The sequence below is a fragment of the Chiloscyllium punctatum genome, chromosome 52 (assembly GCF_047496795.1).
Source record: "Chiloscyllium punctatum isolate Juve2018m chromosome 52, sChiPun1.3, whole genome shotgun sequence".
NCBI lineage: Eukaryota > Metazoa > Chordata > Chondrichthyes > Orectolobiformes > Hemiscylliidae > Chiloscyllium > Chiloscyllium punctatum.
The window spans coordinates 21,198,836-21,221,511 of record NC_092790.1 but is presented as its reverse complement, the minus strand read 5'-3'; positions in this window follow the sequence as shown (position 1 = coordinate 21,221,511).

The following is a 22,676-nucleotide window of genomic DNA, read 5'->3' as shown; positions in this document are numbered from 1 at the left end:
ATGTTTTAATCTGTTGACGGTAGCACAGGGAAACTCTTTCCACAGAAGCAAAATAAATATCCAATTGCACCTTAAATTGAAAAAGAATACAGAGAGAGCAGGGAATGTCTCACTGAAATCAATCCTTGCCGCTAAATCATTGTTATAGGAAATGCGTACTAATCATTATAACATTTGTTTGTGGAATATTGTTGTGTGTATTTTGACTGACGTCCTACAGAATACCAGTGATAGCTTTTATTGGCTCTATCCTGTTTGGCAGCAGCACAGGATTGTAAAAGTGGTTATTTAAGATCATAAGACAAAGGAGCAAAACCAAATCTTAGCTGATGTGTTCCTCAACTGCATTCTTGTGTCATTTCGCCATAACACTTGATTCCCTTACTGACATCTCTCTGTGTTAAAGACACTCCGTGAGTTGTCCTCCACAGCCCTTCACGGCAATAAGTTCCACAGCGTCATCATTCTCTGGTTGAACAAATTCCTCCTTGTCTCTGTTTTAGAGAGTTGTCACTTCACCCCGAGGTGTGTCCTCGGTTGTAGTCTCTGCTACTTGTGGAAACATCTCTGCATTCACGCTCTCAGTATTCTTTGAATTACCATCAGATCCCACTGCACCCCCTCCTTCTATGACCCATTCAGTGCAGATCCAAAGGCCACCATCTTTCCTCACATGACAAAGACTTCATTCCAGAATCATGAATGGGGATAGTGGTCAAAGTCCTAAAGTTCTGCTGGAATCATAATAAGTTGGTTATCGATCAGATCGTAAAGTGACACACAAAAAAGGAAACCGTCGAGTTCTGGAGATCTACAGAAGATTTTGATAATGACCAATTAGCCTGTTACGTGCGTGTCAGTCAAAAACAACTACCTCATTACTTTCAATTCTCGTTTTCCAAGCATTTGGCTGATAGCTTTGGTATCAGAATTGCACATCGCAATATTTGCTCCATATGATCAAGGTTTCTGCCTTTCCTAATCTTACGGAGAGTTGCACATTCATAACCAGTCTCTGACAGAAAAGTGTCTTTGTCACATCCCCATCGAAATCTCCTGCCCCTTGCTATCAATCTATTCTACTTCCCACACCCCTGCTCCGTCATTAGTCACTACATCGGGGGTTGGGGCGGCGAAGTTTCTTTATAACTACCTTATCCATGCCTGCGCATCATGTTAGGTATCGCAGTCATGCCTTCCCACCCACCAAACACTAAATCTTATCTGCTCTGATGTAAACAATCCCAGTCTGTCCCATTTCTCTCCATCACTGAAACTCTCCAACCCCAAGGCAACATCCTGATAACTTTTCGTGTGCACCCTTTATCAATGCTATCAAATCCCTTTTATTTCAGTTTTTTCTTTCCCAATCGTGGTCTCCTGTTAGAACTTTCCAGTCATGTTCTAAACTCCACTTCTTTTTGTTTTACTTCCCTTCCCACTTTCACACTTTCAGCGATCCTGTCCCAACACCTTTGGTGTTGGATGACTAAGTAACGGGTGGGTCACGTAGGACTGAGATCAGGACGATGCTGTTTCCCAAAACTGCGTTGTCATCATTCGAAATCACTACCCTCATGGGCTCTGGAAACTCGATTGTTGAGTATGTTCAAGATAGAATTGGACAGCTCCAAGGAATATTCAATTGCATGCAAATACTGTGGGAAAATGCTTTGAAGCAGACAATCAGCTGCAACCCAATTAATTTGCTTAAATGGGCTGAAAGACTTCTCCTGTTCCTATATTTATGTGCTAGTTGAGCAGCCAGAAATATATTGAACAGAGTCTATGTGTACATGATCATCTGCGGCTCCCATCTTATCAAGTTAATGAAGCATATTATGCATTACTAATCACCGAGTCCTTGTTTAACGAAATATTTGTTGCTTTGAATCACTTCTTGCCATTAAGATTAGCAAATGATAAGTAACTCCAATTTTCAAGCAATTGATCATTTTCTAATCTGGGAGATCCACGCCAACATCAGTTATATTTATACATCAATAACCATATTCATCGAGCATAAAAACTCAAGATATCACCTTGGCGCTGTTTCTACACTTGCCCCAACACCTCCAACAGTGCTAAGCCAAGAATTTGAAATTTTACCACAGCTTTTGTCTGTCCCGTGCTGTTTTAAGTTTAATCTTGCACTTCCAGCCAACTATACATCACCAGCTATCCAATCAAACCTGTACTCATCGTCCTCCCTTGCCAATTCAGATAGATGTGTGTCTGCACAACCTCCTCTGCAGTTTCTTCTCTTATTAAAAATAGGAATCATTTTTTTCCTCTTCTATTCCTTAAGTCTTGCCGAAATATTCTGCGAAGGATGGGTTTGAAAACATGTATTATTTTCTTCTGTAAGTAATGCAATATCTCCTTTTCTCAACATCGTGCTCACGGTAATAAAAGAGGGAAAGCCTTGCGAAAAAGCAGGATGTTGTGAGACGCTGGAAACCTGAAACAAGCACAGAGAAACTCAGCAGACCTGACAGTGTCTGTGCGAGCAACAAAAAGAGACATACAGTTTGTGTTACACCTTATAAACACAGAAAGTGCTGGAGAAATTCAGGAAGTCTGGCAGCACCAATGGAGACAGGGAGAGAGAAACTCGAGTTAACATTGCAGGTTATAGACACAGAAAGTGCTGGAGAAAGTCTGCATGTCTGACAGGGCACTTAAAATGCATCTGGATGGGTAAATGAATAGGAAGGGTTTGGAGGGATATGGACCAGGCACTGGCAGGTGGGACTAGATTGAGTTGGGATATCTGGTCGGCATGGACGAGGTGGACCGAAAGGTTTGCTTCCGTGCTGTGCGTCTCTATGACTCTATGACTCTGTGACATGTGGAGAGAGGGAGAGAAAGTAAAAGAGTTACTGTGACAAATCACAAAGACAGAAAGTGCGGGAGAAACTCAGTAGAATTTGTGGAGAGAGGGAAAGAGTGAAAGACAGAGTTATTGTGACAGACTGTAAGCAAAGAACGTGCTGGAGAAACTCAGTAGGTCTGGCAGCACCTTTTAAGAGAAAGGGAGGTAAAAAAAAACCCTCAACAACTCGCCTTGGGAGCAGTCAAATTAAAAGTATAATTTCTCTCAAAAAGTCACAAAGATGAGTCTTAAATTTAATCATTGATTGATTTGCTTGTGTGAGAGTTTGCTGTTTTTAAATGGCATCTCTGAGAAGAAACAGATGTCAAGAAACAGATGCAAAAAGTATGACTGGAGTTATTGCTTCTATTTGTTCCTTCATTTGACTCACATTGTCTTCCTTTCTTTTTCTTTTAGCACTTCGAATCATGGCTTCTCTCACTGTTTCTAAAGTTTAGTAAACACGTCTTGCTGCAACATTCAAGGCAGTGATTGCAATGTTTGAAGGCAGTGTTAAAAAGCATAAATGACAATCAGTGTTACGGTAGTCTTTTTTATTTTATTGGTAGTTAAACTCTGCTTGAATGCACACTGAAATGAACGTCAAATCAAATAGTCCATTTTAGCCTCTGTTTTGAAACAGCTTCTCACTTTGTTAGTGCCCTGACAGGACAATACAAACAATTTGGACCTGAGTAACATATTTTGCGTTCGGTTTGAGCATTATACTTTTAGTCTTGATACACCAGTAGATATTCAGTCAACAAATTGTCAGCGTCACAACAACACACAGCACCTTCCCTTGTCAATTCAAGTAATTAAAAGCCCACTATCATGGAAAGGAAATTAAGTTACTATTGTAGATGCATTCAGATAAGATCATCAGAAATAAATACAGGAGTAGGTGATGTGGCCTCTCGTGTGTGCTCCATGGAACAATAGGACTGTCGCTGATCTGACATTCCTCACATCCACGTTCTTGAACTTTCTACTTAACCCTTGATTGGCTGACTGATGAATAATCTATCTATTTCAGACTTAAATGAACAAAAAGATCCTGTCTCCATATCCTGTCAAATAATTCTCAAGTCTTACAATCCTCGGAGAGAAAGAAAATACTCCTCATCTCAGTCTTCAGTTGGCCTCTCTTTACTTTGAGACTGTGCTGTCTGCTCCTACACTCTCTCAGAGGGATGAGCATCTTCTCAGCATTGATCCTGTCAAGCCCCTATACGTTTCAATGAGATAATCTCTCGTTAGGAACCCCTGAGAGTCGAGTCCCAATCTGTTTAGGTTTTGCTCATAAGACAACCTAAGGATAACCCCTCAGAAGCTGGCCAAGCACAGATGGAAATGCAGAACTATAAATGGTGAAAACAAGGAGAAATCATCAAATGAAATCAAGAGAAAGCGTTTGCCATGAACATAGACAATAAGATAATATTCTGGGGATTTAGGTTTGAATCCCACTTGACAGATGTTGAGATTTGAATGGAAAGCCAAAAGTGTCATTAAGAGTGTGATGGTGAAACGTGTCGTTTGATCTCTGCTTTGCTAAGACCATTTATGGAAGGACATCTGTCCTCTTTACCTCGACTGGGTCTACACGTGACTTCTGACGACAGTCAATGTGGTGACTCTTGCCTGCCCCATCTGGGTCCGACACTGAGAGGCAAGGACAGAGTAGAATTGGAGAAGGCGTTACCACATGATGAAGAGACGAGATCTGAGGGCACAGTGAAGGGACGGACCTTGAGACCTGAGATGAGCAGGAATTCTTTCAGCCAGAGGGTGATGATTCTGTGGAAATTATTGCTGCAGAGGGCAGTGGAGGTCAAGTTATTAAGGGTATTTAGTGTAGAGAGAGATATGTGTACAACTTTGATAAGGGCATAAAACGGTTACAGGAGAAGGGAGGAGAATGGTTTTGAGAAGCATATTAGTCATGACCGAATAGCCTAATTCTGCTCCCATATCTTATGATCATATGGGGAGATTACAGATAAGTAATTGATGTTCACAGCCCGTGAATCAATTCCTTCTGTTAAAAAAAAGTTGATCGTGCACACAATTCTACGGAATGTTTGGGGTTTTCAAATGCCTTAGGGAGGTTTGGACCAAGTCATGGTGAAGTCTCTTATTTCAGGTGATCTGATTAAGTGTAGAATATATGACCCACTCCAAAAATAGCAACTTAAGTTAAAAGAAAATATCAGTGTGTATCTCCCCCCACCCCGAAAATGATTCCACCCTTCTAGTCATTCTTGCTAAAGCTACAGAACCTTCTGAACAGAGGGAGAATATGCAATTCTGTCACAATAGTCGGATTTATAGCAAGGTTTTTCCTGGCCAAGACATAGCGAGTGCATCACAGAAACCTTGCAAGTAAAAGCAAAGTTTGGTTAATATTTTGAGAAACTCGCTTATTTGTTGGAGTGTGGATGTCAACTCGTCCAAATGATGAAGCAAGTCGCAGCACTGGCATGAGCAACATGTGAAGATAAAGATCTCTACCGTTTCCTTGAATATTTGTTGAATCCTAATATTAAACTTTTCTGTGTGTGTGTGTATGTGTGTGTGTGTGTGTGTGTGTGTGTGGGAAGCCGAATTTTGTCATGAGACTTTCGCTGGAAGCTGTCATTTGAGTTGAAAATATTAAAATTCTGTGTACATTTCACCACGGATGTGAAAACTCTTGGATTTCTCAGTTTAGAAGCAGCAAAGCAAAGGCTATATCTGGAGCGCGGACGACTAGCAATCTGTGTTCTGCTTCCTTTGAAATTGTCCCCAGTGTAACCGAAATGTACACGTGTGTATACAATCTGAGAGGAACTGGGGAACTGGAAGTTATGCAACACAGTGATCCACTGCATCTTAACGTGATCGGTAAGTGTTTGGAACATTCGCATGAGGTAGAATGACTTTTTTTTTAATTTAAAAAAATGCTTTGTAGGAGACATGGTTAATAGCCTTGCGGATGACACGACAGTTGGTGATATACTCGACAGTGCAGAAGATAAGAACGGGATCTTGATCAACTTGGCCAGTGGACTGGGGAATGATAAATGGAGTTCAAGTCAGGTGAAAGTGAGATGTTGCATTTTGTTAGGGCAAGACGTTGATGACGTTGTTGGGAGTATTGTTGAAACGAGAAACGTAGAGATGAAGGTACATAGTTCATTGGAAGTGGTATTACCAGTAGAAAGGGTGGTGAAGAAGCCATTTGGCACACTGAACGTCATCGGTCAGAACACTGAGTACATTGAGTTGGGGCTTCACGGTACAGGTGTACACGGTATGGATAAGTTCGAATTTGGGCACCCTGCTATAGGAGAAATGTTAATAAACTGCAAATTGTGCAGAAAAGATGTACAAGGGTGTTACAGAGACTGGCCTCTTTCTGCACCAGAATAATTATGTGATTCTCTGAAGTAACCCTAGAGAGATTAGCCAGAATTGATGGCAGAAATTATATTCTTGAAAAATCATGGAATTGTGGAATCCCTGTTCCTTAACATCGCATCTATCCTTAAGAGTGTCAACGTGTAATTTTGATTTCATTATTTTCAAGTAAATTGGAACATGCAATTCTTTCTATCTATCTATAAAAAATCTAAAATGCCTTCTGACATTTGGTCATTTCTAAACAATTAGGGAAAAGTTCTCGATGTTGTTACAGTTGCCCATTATTGCATAATAGTGTCATACACCATGGAAGCAGGAAATTTCAACCCAACTCTTATATGTTGACCACGTTTCCCAAAATAAAGTTGCTACATTTGCCTGTTTTTGGCCCAAATACTTCCAAAACTTTCCTATCCCTGTTCCTGTCCAAATGTATTTGAGATGTTGTAATTGTATCCACGTTGATCACTTACTCTCAACTCGTTCCATGTTAAATCTTTCCTCTCTTAACTTGTATTTGTGCCTTCTCTGTTTGGACTTCCCTACGCAGAGGAATATACTTTGGGTATTCACCTTATCCGTGCCTCTCATCATGTTATAAACTTGTATGAGTTCGACCCAATGTCTTAAACACTCCAATAAAATAAAGTCCCAACCTATCCAGCTTCTCCTTATAACTCAAAAATGTCCGTCTCTGTAACATCTTCGTAATTCCTTTTTGCATCTTTTCCATATCAATAACAGGGTGACCAGATTGTATGCAGTCCTGCAAATGTGGTTTTATTGCAGTCTTGTACAACTTTGACATGAAGGCTTAAGTGAATTTCTCAATGCTCATGCCCAATGCTTCTGTCACCGCTCTTTCTACCTGTGACGCCACGTCAATGAATTATGTTCCAGCAAACCGAAGTGTCTGTGTTCGACAGCACGCCCTAAACTTAATTGCGTAAGTCTTGCCGTACATTGTCTTACCAAAGTGCAACACCTCGCAGTTATCTAAATTTAACTCCAGCTGCTATTCCATGGCCAACTGCACCAGTTGTTCAAGTTCCCCTTGAACTCTGTGACAATCTTCCAAATTGCCCATTATACCGCTTACCTTGCTGTTGTTTGCAAGTCTTCTAATCATGTCTCCTCTATAGCTCTCTCGCAGCACGTTGTTAACATATTCTGCCTGACACAAATGTTGCAAATGTCTATTTATTGTGCGAAAATGCAATAGATCACTGAGTTGCAAAGCTTCCAGCTTCATTCAAATTGCGTACAAATGTGTATGTCTCTCACACTGCCTGCAACTGCAAAGGAAGTGAAGCACGATTTGCCGCTCATCTGCCCTCCAGAAATAGCCTTCACTTCGCTGCTTCGAAATAGAGAAACCCATAAATATTTAGAGACGCTGTGAAATGTGCAGAGTTTCACCTCGCACGACAGATTCTAACGACCGCCTCAGCGTGATTTTCAACTTCTTTTGACCTTCATGTTAGCACGCACTCTCTCTCCCTCTCTCCTCCCACCCTCTCTCTCCCTGTCTCTCTCAGTGTCTCTACCTCTCTCTCCCGCACAGGCGTTCTTTCTCACAAGCGCATGCCCGTTGTATATTTGGGATCAACAAGTTTTTGGAGAGATGGTACAGACCAAAAGTCTTTAAGGTTCCAGTGATGCAGTCCCCATTTCTAAGCCAGGACAACCCTGGGTTTCAGATCCCACAAAATCGCCAGGAAAGTGTGTTAGCTCCGTGAACAGGAGTTAGATCTGTCGTGTTACGTTCCAGAAACGATTAGATGCTTGGGGGGAGGGGGAGAGTTAGCGAGCGGGGGTTGTGGCGGAGTTGGATGGAGATAAATAGATGTTTTCTTTTATCTTAATTTGCTAATTTTGGGATGGGTCGTACACTCTTAAGGTGTTCACAAATACGGGAGATCACAGGATTTGATGCACAGCTCTCTAATGTCTTGAGAACCACAAAACTATCATTGGATTGTGTGTATTGTTCTTTCATAGGAAATAAAGGGCTTTTGCCTGAAACGTCGATTTTACTGCTCCTCGGACGCTGCCTGAACTGCTGTGCTCTTCCCGCACCACTAATCCAGAATCTTGTTTCTAGCATCTGAAGTCATTGTTTTTACCTAATAAACATCATTTGTCCACCATTAATTTCCCATGAGACCATAAGATATAAAAGCAGAAATTGACCATTTGGGACATCGCTCCACCGTTTGACCATGGCTGGTATGTCCCTCAAACCCATTTTCTGCCTTCTCCCTGTAAACTTTGATTTACTTACCAAGCTGTTTTTTCTACCTAATTCCTTTATCTATGTCTGTCTTAAATATACTCAGTGGCACGGCTGCCACAGCTCTCTGCAGCAATGTGTTTAACCAGTTCACTGTTACCTGGCTGAAGAAATCCCTTCTTATCTCAGTTGACCCTTCACTATGAAGCCACGTGCCCAGATCATAGTCTTTCTTATGAGTGGAAACATCTGCTGTACAGCGACGCTATTCAGAGCTTTCAGTATCCAGTCCCAGAGGAGAAGTGAAGAGTCAGCCAGATTAAATGTGGGTCTGGAGACATCTGTAGGCCCAGACCAGATAAGGAGGGCAGACTTCCGTTCCTATAGTGAATAATCAATACAGTTGGCCATTGTCATTAATGTTTTAATAACGGATAACATTTTTTTTGCATTCAATTTCCACTATCTGCCAGGGTGGTATTCATATCCAGGTCATCAGAACATTACCTGAATCTCTGGGTTCATAGTGTTAGCATAAAAATTGAGCCCTCTTGATTTGATTTTATTATTTCTAAGCTATTCTTCCCAGTTTATGATCGCACATTTCCATTTGTACCTTTGTCTTACAAGTAAAACAGTTCAGACTCTACTCATTGCAGTTTAAAAGAATCAAATGTTATCCAATGGAAACATGCAGGATTTTGACAGGGTCAATTCAGAAATGATATTTAAACCTCATGGGAGAGTCTAGAAACAGGAGGCTTAGTCTCAGAATGAAGGGGGTGGCAATTAAGTTGACGTGGAGTTTTTTTTATCTCAGACGGCTGTGCATCTTTGGAAGTACTTGCCATTGAGAGCTCAATCAAGGGTCAAGGGGAAAAGAGCATCAAAGCAGACGTGAAGAAAATTGGATCTACTGCGATTCTATGGAATGCAGAGCAGGTTTGAGAAGCCAAATGGCCGAATCCTCTTTCAATTTCAGATTATCATAGAATTCTCTAAAGTGTGGAAACAGACCATTTGGCCCAAAGGGTCCACACCAACCTTCCAAAGAGTAACCCACCCAGTCCCATTCCCCTACATTTACCCCTGACTAATGCATCCAAGCCACACATCGCTGGATGCTGTGAGCAAATTAGCATGGCTAATTCACAAAAACTGCACATCTTTGGATTGTGGGAGGAAACCCACTCAGGGACAAGGAGAATGTCCAAACCCCAAGTAAAGTGTCACCAGAGCTACACATGAGCGCTGATGTATATCCTTTTGGCTGTTTGTAGAACATTTGAATATCAAAATAAGAGAAGGTCCAGTCAAGCGAATCAATTGGCATAGGTCATAGTCTAGCTCAAACACTATTTCCCATAGTATCTCCATAGCTATGAATGACATTTTGAGTTGTCCCTTTCTTCCTTGATCATGTTCAAGAATTGCGTTTCTATAAACCTCAAGAATAGCAGTTTCCAAATATGTCAACATTCTCTTGGGGAACGGTGCCATCTTGCATTTAACCTTAAATGACTTATCGCTTTTTGTGAAATTCAACCACAAATATGTTGGGATGAGGCAAAGTGGGAACGGGAGTAAAACAGAATTGATTGGTTGTTTCAATCGTGACAGGGAAGTTTTGAGAGGAGGGCAGGGGCACGGAGAACAAAACGTCGAAGAAGCAGGATGTGATAGCACTGGGAGAGTGTGCAGTGGGAGATTTACCACGATGTTACCCTGGGGGTAGGTCAGATTCAGGAAAGGAGAGAGATTGGACAGAATGGGGCCACTTGTGTCATACCACGGGAGATTGAAAGAGTGGGGGCATGATAAAACAATGCGGAGCATAGACGCAGTAGACAGGAAGGAACTTTTCCCCCTTGATGGAGGGATCAACAATGGGCTGGGGAAAACAGAGATTGAACGTAAGTGGCAGGAGCTTCAGAGGGTGGTGAGGAACCTAGGATTCTCTACCTGTTCGGCTGAAAGAAGCAGAAACCATCATCATAATGAAATATTTAGATATGCATTTGTAATACTAAGGCTATGGGCCAAGTGCAGGGAAAATGGGATTCCAGAATAGTGGGATTGTTGGTTTTCACCAGCACGTACTTCTTGGGCTGAATGGACTTCTTCCAGTGCTGTAGGTCTCCGTGCCACCATTTGTCCTGTCTAGAGCCACCAGCGAATCTTATGAGTATCCGTCCTATTCTGAACGTAAGATGGTTTTAAAAGTTTGAACGATATCTTTATTCGTGATCGTGAGAATGAAGGGAGAATGCGTTTGAGAAACTTTTCAGAGATGATTGAGATTTCCTCCTATATCTTGTGGTCTTAAAAAAATGCCTTTTTGCAAGATTCTGCTGCCGTCAAACAGGTTACATCTAATGAAATATAAGAAAGTCAATAGTCAAAATGCACGCAAAAACATTCCACAAAAAATGATTGAACAAACCTTTTTTTTATTGAGTAAGCCACAACTATTGATACCATAAAGATGTTCCCTGCTCTCTTCCTGTTTTATTTTAATGTGACATTGGATATTTATTTTTCATCAAAGTGTGTGTCACTGTCAACTGATTCATGGGTCGGTTCAATATTTCTGATTCTGTTGTCCAAAACGAAACTTGCTCTTTGCTGTACTTTTGTGTGTAAAAATAGTAAATGGGAATATGAATGTTATCCTACTGGTAAAATATCATCAGGTTAGACTGGATTCACCTCTGGAAAGTGATTCTTATATCTAAGAGCTGTATAGATTGCAAAACGAATTTGGACACAGTCTCAGCATTTACTTGCTTGAATGTGTTGTACTTTGAATCTTTCTGTTTATATGTTCTGTGCACTACACTAGTAGCATCTCTATACAAGTGAAAAATAAATATAACCAAACCACAGTGAACAGGAAGCAACAGTTCACAGTGAGCTGTCAAAAATAGTCACTTACGTGACATCTCAAACAGAGCTTCAGGCACAGTTCCAGAACTAAACAGTTGTTATCAGGAAAAACTCCGTCTTCAGACCTATCGGATTAGGCATCAGCAAATGAAGCAGTCATTTTGGTTTTATATGTGGGAGGTGTGTGTGTGTATATCTATTAAAAAGAGTCTGCGTGAGTGAGTACATGTGTGTGAATGAATACGTTAGAGAGTGTGATGTGTGTTTTCAAAATTACGAATTCTGTGTGTGTGTGTCTGCGTGTGTGTGTGTGTGTGGGGGGGGTTCTTTCTGTCTTTGTGCATGTGCGTGTATTAAAAAGAGTCTGTGTGAGTGAGTGTATGTGCGCAAATCAATATGTCAGGGAATATAGTGTGTGTTGTGAGAATGGCAGTTTCTGCGTGTGTGTCTGTGTGTGTAAGAGAGAATATCTGCATCTGTGCATGTATGCATGAGTTTTTGTGCATTGGAGAGAAATTGCATCTGTGCAAAAGAGAAAGAGAGAATATGTGTGTTTGTGTGTAAATGTTGATAGGAGACACAGAGTTAACCTTCAAGACTGTAGATACAGGTAGTGCTGGAGATATTCAGCAGGCTGGCAGCATCTGTGGAGAGAGAGAGAGAGAAATTTAATCTTCAAATTCGGTATGATGTTTCTTAAACATTTTAGAATTCTGAGGTGGATCAATCATTAATAATTTATGGTAAGGTCCAACAACAATTTGAAAATCCCAATAGAATGTTGTAATTCATTCAAACGTTGTTGCAACCATGAAAGAATGTTTTGCAGTGTATCATTTCTTCAATATTAACGTTCAAAAGCTAACAGCAAGAAACTGCAATGTCTTTACAACTTGTTTATGTTTCCGTAAATCATTCAAAATCCTTATCACTATGACATTCAATAACGCCTCAAAGAGATTTGGGGCTTTCCCAGCCCCACTCGCATCTACTTTAAATCCGAAGGAAGCAAATTATGATACACCCAGAGTCAAAGTCTTAACAAAATCATTACTTTCAGCGTTTTTGTGCTGGAGGGCGAACATTCAAAAACTCAGATATGCCAGCGACTAACCCCTTTCAAATTGTGACCAATAAAGAACCTTTTTGTTGGTGATAGCATGGTAGATTTGGCTTCTTTTGAACTTCGTTGATACATGCATGTGATTCTAAAAGCAAGTGATTTAAGAGTTACGTTTTGATAGAAAGTTTAGAGGTAAATCTAAGTTAATGTCTCGAATTCTGTGGCCGTTCTTCATAACGCGTTCACTCTTCTTCTTTCTGCCTCCAAAGATGGTGCCAGGCCTGTTCAGTTTCTTCACCACTTTCTGTGTTTATAACCGATAACTTTAACTCTCTTTTCTCTCTCGCTTGCTCCACAGATATTGCCAGACCTGCTGAGTTACTCCAGCACTGTATTTGTTTATAATCTGTAACGTTTACTCTACATCTCTTATCAGCAAACACATATGCACTCAGTCTCTCTCTCACTCACTCACACAGACACACACACGCACGCACGCACACACACACACACACACACACACACACACACACACACACACACACACACTCTCTCTCTCTCTCTTTCACACACACTTTCTCTGTAACAAACACAGACTTACTCATTCTTACATTCCTTTTCATGCACACATTTTCCCTTACAGGCACACATTCTGTCAGCCTGGAAACACAAACTCACTCTTTCGTACGTGCACAAATATATGCATACAGTTTCAACACACATTCCTTCAGTCTGAAAATACAAACTTCAATTTTTCAGCCATAAATGTGCACATATATATATATATATATATATATATATTCTCTTACACGCAAACACCTGCACTCTCATTCACTCACACATGTATATTCTCTCTCTCATGCACTCACAGACTTTATTTGATGTACACACGGATTAACGTTCACATATTCACAGCTACAATTCCTGATACCTAATGGAAATAGCATGTTACCTGATAATCGCTGCTTAGATCTGAAACTGTGGATGGAGTTCATTTGGCCTCTCACGTAGGTGACTATTTTCGAAAGCTCAATGTGAACCATTGTTTCCTGCTCACTGTATTTTGGGTTTTTATTCAGCAGATATGCAGCATAAGCAGTGAACAGAACGGTACTGAGAGCAAGACTTCGACAAGACACTCCAGCAGGTATGTGCTAGGTTTGTGTCACAAATCCTTTTTACTCTCTCTACAGCTTTTAGATGTAGGACAGGAATCCAGAGGTGAGGGCTATCCACCCAACTTGATCATAGTTAGTCTGGCGTTTTTCAGGTTATGTAGTGTTTAATGTTTTTAGATACAGAAATATCGCTCAGTGCGATTTTTGCTTTCGATGAAAGCAACAGAAACATTTTACTGATGTTTTAATCTGTTGATGTTAGCACAGGGAAACTCTTTCCACAGAAGCAAAATAAATATCCAATTGCACCTTAAATTAAAAAAGAATACAGAGAGAGCACGGAACGTCTCACTGAAATCAATCCTTGCTGCTAAATCATTGTTATAAGAAATGCGTACTAATCATTATAACATTTGTTTGTGGAATATTGTTGTGTGCATTTTGACTGATGTCCTACAGAATACCAGTGATAGCTTTTATTGGCTATATCCTGTTTGGCAGCAGCACAGGATTGTAAAAGTGGTTATTTAAGATCATAAGCAAAACCTAATCATGGCTGATGTGTTCCTCACCCGCATTCTTGTGTCATTTCGCCATAACACTTGATTCCCTTACTAACCCCTCTCTGTCTTAAAGACATTCCGTGAATTGTCCTCCACAGCCCTCCATGGCAATGAGTTCCACAGAACCATGACTCTCTGTTTGAACAAATTACTCCTTGTCTCGGTTGAAGTGAGTTGTCACTTCACCCCGAGGTTTGTCCTAGGGTCGTACTCTCTCCTATTTGTGGAAACATCTCCGCAACCTCTGGCTCAGTATTCTTTGAATCACCATCAGATCTCACTGCTCCCCCCCCCCCCTCTTATGACCCATTCAGTACAGATCCAAAGGCATATGACAAAGACTTCATTCCCAGAATCATGAATGGGGATTGTAGTCAAAGTCCTAAAGTTCTGCTGGAATCATAATAAGTTGGTTATCGATCAGATCGTAAAGTGACACTAGAAGAAGTAACAGTGGAGATCTACAGAATAATAAAGAGAGGTCCATTAGCCCAATATGTGCGTGTCAGTCAAAAACGACCATCTCATTATTCTCAAATCTTATTTTCCAAGCACATGGTGATAGCCTTTGTATCAGAAGTGCACATCGAAATATTTGCTCCATATGATCAGCGTTTCTGCTGTTCCCAGTCTGACAGAGCGTTGAACATTCATAACCACCCTTTGAGTGAAAAGTGTTTTTGTCACATCCCAATCGAAATCTCCTGCCACTTACTTTCAATCTATTCTAATTCCCACACCCCCTCCCATCATTAATCCCTCCATCGTAGTGGGGAAGTTTCTTTATAACTACCTTATGCATGCTTCCAAGTCATGTTATGCATCACAGTCGTCGTCCCCCCCCCCCCCACCCACCCACCAAACACTTAATCTCCTCTGGTGTGAAGTAAACAACCCCAGTCTGTCCAATTTCTCTCCATCACTGAAACTCTCCAGCCCCAAAGGCAATACCCTGATAACTTTTCGTGTGCACCCTTTCCCAATGCTAACACATCCCTTTTATTTCTGTTTTTCTTTCCCAATCCTGACCTCCTGTTAGAACTTTCCTGTCATGTCCCAAACACCGCTACATTTTGTTTTACTGCCCTTCCCACTTTCACGCCTTCCTCGATCCTGTCCAAACACCTTTGGTGTTGGATCACAGAATAACGGGTGGGTCATGTAGGAGTGAGATCAGGAGGAAGTGTTCGCCCAAACTGCGTTGTCATTTTTCGAAATCACTACCCTCATGGGCTATGGAAACTCGATTATTGAACATGTTCAAGATAGAAATGGACAGCTCCAAGGAATATTCAATTGCATGCAGATACTGTGAGAAATTGCTTTGAATCAGCTACAACCCAATTAATTTGCTTGAATGGACTGAAAGACTTCTCCTATTCCTATATTCTTGTCTTAGTCGAGCAGCCAGAAATGTTTTGAACAGAGTCTATGTGTACATAATCTTCTGCGACACCTATCTTATAAGGTTCATGAACCATTTTATGCGTTACTAATCACTGAGTCCTTGTTTAACGAAAAATCTGTTGCTTTGAATCACTTCTTATCGTTACAATTAGCAAATAATAAGTAACTCGACTATTCAAACAATTGATCATTTCCTAATCTGGGAGATCCAAACCAACCTCAGTCATATTTGTACATACATTGAAATGTGGTTAAAAACTCAAGATATCACCTGGGCACTGTCTCTCCACCTGCCCCAACACCCCCAACAGTGCAAAGCCAAGAAGTTGAAATTTTACCACAAATTTTGTCTGTCCCTCTGCTATTTTAATTTTAAATGTTTCACTTCCAGCCACCTAATATCCATCACGAGCTAACCAATCATAACTACACTGATCACCCTCCCTTGTCAATTCAGATAGATTTATGTATGCACCAATCTCATCAGCAGTTTTTGCTCTTGTTAAAAATAGTAATACATGTTTTTTCTTCTGTCCCTTAAATCCAGCCGAGATATTCTGCGAAAGATGGGTTTGAATACATGCATTATTTTCTTCTGTAAGTAATGCAATATCTCCTTTTTCTCAACATAGTGCCCACAGTGGCAATAGAGGGAAAGCCTTGCATAAAAGCAAGACGCTGTGAGACGCTGGAAATCTGGAACAAACCCAGAGAATTAGTGGAGAAACTCAGCACGTCTGACAGCATCTGTGCGAGCATCAGAAATAGGACCATAGTTTTTGTTACGGGTTATAAACATAGAAAGTGCTGCAGAAATTCCGCAAATCTGGCAGCATTTGTGGAGAGAGGGAGAGAGAAACTAGAGTCAACATTATAAACACAGAAAGTGCTGGAGAAATTCTGCATGTCTGACAGGGCACTTAAAATGCATCTGGATGGGTAAATGAATAGGATGGGTTTGGAGGGATGCTGGCAGGTGGGACTAGATTGAGTTGGGCTATCTGGTCGGCATGGATGAGCTGGATCGAAAGATTTGTTTCCGTGCTGTACTCCTCGATGACTCTGTGACTCTATGACATGTGGAGAGAGGGAGAGAAAGTAAAAGAATTACTGTGACAGATCATAAAGACAGAAATTGCCAGAGAAACACAATAGGATTCGTGGCGAGAGGGGACAGCAAAAAAACAGAGTTAATGTGAAAGATTATAAGCACAGAAAGTTGTGGAGAAGCTCAGTAGGTCTGGCAGCAGCTTTGAAGAGAAAGGGACATGAAAAACCTAAACTACTCGCCTTGTGAGCACTCGAATTCGAAACATAATTTATCTCTAGACGTCACAAATGTGAGTCTTAATTTTAATCATTGCTTGATTTGCTTGTCTGAGAGTTGCATGTTTTTAAAGAGGGCCGTTGAGAAGAAACAGCTGCAATAAGTGTTACTTGCTTATTAATTCTATTTCTTCCTTCGTGTGATTGACATTGATATAGTAACATTGTCGTCCTTTCTATTTCCTTTAGCACTACTAACCATGGCTTCTCTCGCTGTTTCTAAAGGTTAGTAAACACGTCTTGCTGCAACATTCTTGGCAGTGATTGCAATATTGAAGGCAGTGTTAAAACGCATAAATGACAATAAGTGTAATAATATTTTTTGTTTGATTGGCATTTAAGCTCTGCTTGAATGCACAGCGAACTGACTGTCACTTCAAATTTAGGTTCCATCAACTTTACGCTCCGTTGTGAAACAGCTATCTCGGCTTGTTAGTGCCCGGACAGGACAATGCAAACAATTTGGATCTTATTAACATATTTTACGATCGGTTTGAACATTATACTTTTAGTCTTGATACACCAGTAGATATTCAGTCAACAAATTGTCAGCGTCACAACAACACACAGCACCTTCCCTTGTCAATTCAAGTAATTAAAAGCCCACTATTATGGAAAGAAAATTAAGTTACTATTATAGATGCATTCAGATAAGATCGTCAGAAATAAATACATGGAGTCGGTCATTCTGCCTCTCGTGTGTGCTCCATGGAACAATAGGACCGTCGCTGATCTGACATTCCTCACATTCACGTTGTTGAACTTTCTACTTAACCCTTGATTCGCTGACTGAAGATGAATCTGTCTATCTCAGACGTAAATGTACAAAAAGATTCTGCCTCCATATCTCTGACTTGTCAAATAATTCTGAAGTAAGTTATACAGTTCTCGGAGAGAAAAAAATCCTCCTTATCTCAGTCTTCAGTTGGCCTCTCTTTATTCTGAGACTGTGCTGTCTGCCCCTACACTCTCTCAGAGGGAGGAGCAGCTTCTCAGCATTGATCCAGTCAAGCCACTGTATGTTTCAATGAGATCATCTCTCGTTCGGAACCCCTGAGAGTCGAGTCCCAATCTGGTTAGGTTTTGCACATAAAACATTCCCTCCAACCTAAGAATAACCCCTAAGAAGCTGGCCAAGCAGAGATAGAAATGCAGAACTATAAATGGTGAAAACAAGGAGAAATCATCAAACGAAATCAAAAGAAAGCATTTGCCATGAACATAGACAATAATATAATGTTCTGGGGATCCAGGTTTGAATCTCACTTGACAGATGTTGAGATTTGAATGGAAAACCAAAAGTGACATTAAGGGTGTGATGATGAAACGTGTCGTTTGATCTCTGCTTTGCTAAGACCATTTATGGAAGGACATCTGTCCTCTTTACCTCGACTGGGTCTACACGTGACTTCTGACGACAGTCAATGTGGTGACTCTTGGCTGCCCCATCTGGGGCCGACACTGAGGGGCAAGGACAGAGTAGACGTAGAGAAGGCGTTACCACATGCTGGAGAGATGAGGATCTGAGGGCACAGAGAAGGGACGGACCTTGAGAACTGAGATGAGCAGGAATTCTTTCAGCCAGAGGGTGATGATTCTGCGGAAATTATTGCTGCAGAGGGCAGTGGAGGTCAAGTTATTAAGGGTATTTAGGGTAGAGATAGATATGTGTTCACCATTGGTAAGGTCTTTAAAAAGGTTACAGGAGAAAGCAGGAAAATGGGTTTGAGAAACATATCAGTGATGTACAAATGGTAGAGAAAATGTATGGAAGGAATGGCCTAATTCTGCTCCCATGCCTTATGATTACATGGGGAAATTACGGAAAAGCTTTTGATGTTCTCAGCCTGTGAATCAATTCTTTTCTCTTAAACAAAAAGTTGGTCATACACACAATCCTACGGAAAGTGTGCCTTAGGGAGTGTTGGACCAAGACATGGTGAATTCTCTTATTTCAGGTGATCAGATTAAGTTTAGAATGCACGACCCACTCCAAAAATAGCAACTTAAGTTCAAAGGAAGTATCAATGTGTATTCCCCCATCCCCAAAACGTCTTCCACTCTTCTAGTCATACTTGCTAAACCAATAGGTCTTATCTACTTTCTGCACCGAGGGAGAATATGTATTTCTGCCACAGTTGGAGCATCTATAGCCAGGAGGTTTTTTCCTGGCCTCGACGTAGCGACTGCATCACAGAAGAAGCAGAAGCAAAGTTTGGTTAATGTTTTGAGAAACGCGCTTGTTTGTTGGGGTGCGGATATCAATTCGTCCAAACTATGAAGTAAGTTTCAGCACTGGGATGCGCAACATGTGAAAAAAAAGCCTACCGTTTCCTTGAATATTTATTGAGTCCTAATTTTCAACTTCTCTCTCTCTCTCTCTCTCTCTCTCTCTCTCTCTCTGTGTGTGTGTGTGTGTGTGTGCGTGTGTGTGTGTGTGTGTGTGTGTGTGTGTTGACGTGAAGGTCAAAGGAAGCCAAATATTGCCATGAGACCTTCGTTGGAAGCTGTTGTTCGAGGTGAAAACGTTAAAATTGTCTGTACGTTTCACAGCCGCTGTGAAAACTCTCAGGTTTCTCTGTTTAGAAGCAGCAAAGCAACAGCTATTTCTAGAGTGCGGACGACTGGCAAACCGTGTTCTGCTTCATTTCAAATTTCCCCCAGTGTGACAGAAATATATACGTGTGTATACAATCTGAGAGGAGCTGGGGAACGGGAAATTTTGCAACGCAGTGATCCATTGCATCTAAACGTGATCGGTAAGTGTTTGGAATATTCCTATGAGGTAAAATTTCTTTTTCAACAAAGAATAAATGCTTTTGTGGGAGGCATGGTTAGTAGTCTTGCAGATGACACGACAGTTGGTGATATGCTCGACAGTGTAGAAGATGATAACGGGATCTTGATAAAGTGGGCTAGTCTACTGGGGAATGATGGATGGAGTTCAAGTCAGGTGAAAGTGAGATGTTACATTTTGTTAAGACCAACCAGGGTAAGACATACACAATTGATGAGGTCTTGGGGAGTATTGTCGAAAGTAGAAACCTAGAGGTGAAGGTACATAGTTCATTGGAAGTGGTATTACGGGTAGAAAGGGTGGTGCAGGAGCCATTTGGCACACTTACCTTCATCGGTCAGAACATTGAGTACATTGAGTTGCGGCTTCACGTTATAGTTGTACACGACATGGATAAGTTCGCATTTGATCACCCTGCTATAGTAGAAATGTTGATAAACTGCAAATTGTACAGAAAAGATTTACAAAGATGTTCCAGAGACTGGAAAGTTGGAGTTAGAAGGAGCGGTTGGTTGGCTAGTACTGTTTCTCCCGCTGTGTCAGAGACTGTGGGGCGAGGGTATAGAGGTTTATATAAGCATAAGGACCAGAGATAATGTGAATCACCAAGATGTTTTTTTCCGGGATGGGGGAGTCCAAAGCATGAAAACGTACTTTTAAGGATAGGGGGAAACATTAGAAGGGACCCAAGGGACGAATGTTGCACACAGAATGTGGTGCGTGTATGGAATAAGCTTCTGATGAAAATGGTAGAGGTGGATGCAGTTATAAATTGCATGTAAAAGATATTGGAAGATATGTAAAAGACATTTGGACCGATACGTAGATGGGAAAGGTTTAGAGTAGTATTAGTTACCCATGGGCAAATGGCACGTGTTCAGTGTCGAAAACTTGCTCAACATGGAATATTTGGGCCGAAGGATCTATTTTCATGTGGAATGACTCCATGTCTCTATAACTCAGTGAGACTCCAACTGAAGGTGATACAGATTCAAAATATGTCTGAATGATATATTATCAGGATGCGCTTCACATGCAGCATTCAACTTCAAATTCTAAACAAGGTGTTAATTTTAATGGTCGTGAAGTTGATCGAAAATAATTCTGCAGCTCAAACAAAACTGAGATCTTTTCACTAACTGTTTAGAAATTTATAACGTTAAGAAAGCATGGTATTTCTTAGATAGATAGATAGATAGATAGATAGATAGATAGATAGATAGATAGATAGATAGATAGATAGATAGATAGATAGATAGATAGATAGATAGATAGATAGATAGATAGATAGATAGATAGATAGATAGACTGACAGATAAAATTTCGTGCTCTAATTGACCTGAGAATGATCCAACAAGGTTGCATGTTGACAGTCTTAAGGGCAAAGGTGATGCCAAGAAAGAGATATGCAAATATTTTAAAATGTTTTTTTAAAAAATTATTTATTTTCATCAGTTATGGCTGACCTTGAAGGCTGCATACACATGCTATTGCAGACAATGACAGAATTGTTATGATGCAGAGAGAGACCATCCACGCCATTGTGTTGCATGAATATATATTATCTGGCACAACTCAATTATCTACTCCAGCTCGATTATCTAGCCCTGTTTTATTATCTAGTCCAGCTGTACTCTAGCTTTTTTATCTCGGCAAGCTCCTTAATGTTGCCGAGTTCTATTGTCGAGGCAATATTTATAATCGAGCCCAGTTCTATTATCTATGCTACCTTTACAATATAGCCCAGCTCTATTGTTTCATCTGGCTCCATTAGCCAGTCGTGCTGTGAAATCTAGTCCAGTTCTATTATCTAGTCCAGCTCTGTTATCCAGTAAAGTCCTATTACCTCGTCCAACTCTCTTATCTAGCCCATCTCCATAATTTATTACAGGTCTAATATCTGGCTAAACTCTATAATCCATCCCAGGTCTATAATCTACTCCAGCTCTATTATTCAACCCAGTTCTATTATCTCGTCTGTCTCCATGTTCTAGTGTCAATCCCTTGCCTTTTCTCCATATCTCTGCAAGCACCATTTCTATCCAAGCAACCAGCTGATGCACCCTCTCCAATGCCTCAATTGAACCTGCCTCCCCAACATTTCCAGGTAGAACGTTACACACGCAAAATAGTTGCTAAGTAAGGAAACAAGCTCTTCTGTCTACGTGAACGCCCTTGCTTCTTTCGCATGCCACCACGAATCAAGGGCCTCTCGTTTTTGTTTTATTTAACCCACTCTAATCATAGCAATCCTACCCATATAGCTCAGGATTTTGAAACGTTCAACCACGTTCTGCGAGGATGCTTGAGAATTGTAAGTTTTACCTGTGACCAAATAATCATAGAAATAATTACTTGGCAGAGTGGATAACCAAGGGGTCATGTCTATTAGCCGGACAGTTGGTTTCTAATGCAGGCTGACGCTCACAACAGGGTTCAATTCCGATACCAGATTAGCTTATTCTGAAGGATCCTCCTATTCAAACTCTCCCCTCACCTGGTTGGGCCCAGGTTAGGCTACAGTCTCTTTATTGGAAGAAAGCACTCAGGGGCTGTGGTAAAAACACATTTAGAGTAAAGGAACCACCTAAAAGCAGGTATCAATTCATTCATTTCAACTCCCTCAACATCACTGCATTTTTTGTCATTTCATTTGCGTGTCCATCGTTCCACCTTTTGAAATCATCGACTACTTTAGCTTCAATCGCCAACTGGAACAATTAGTGCAAGGCAATTACCAATTCCTCTATTCTTCAAATAAAATCAGAATCTATCGATGCATATGCTTTCCCCATTGATCTTATATCTGTGCTCACTCAAGTTTGTATTTCACGACCACAATTGCATATTTGCTCTGCCCCAATCTCCTTGTCAACAATGTAGAAACAGTCATTGGGGGTTGAAACATTACTCTGATTTCTTCCTACAGATCATGCCAGACCTGTCGATTTTCTGCAGTAATTTCTGTTTTTGTTTCAGACCTCCAGCATCCTCCACAGTTCT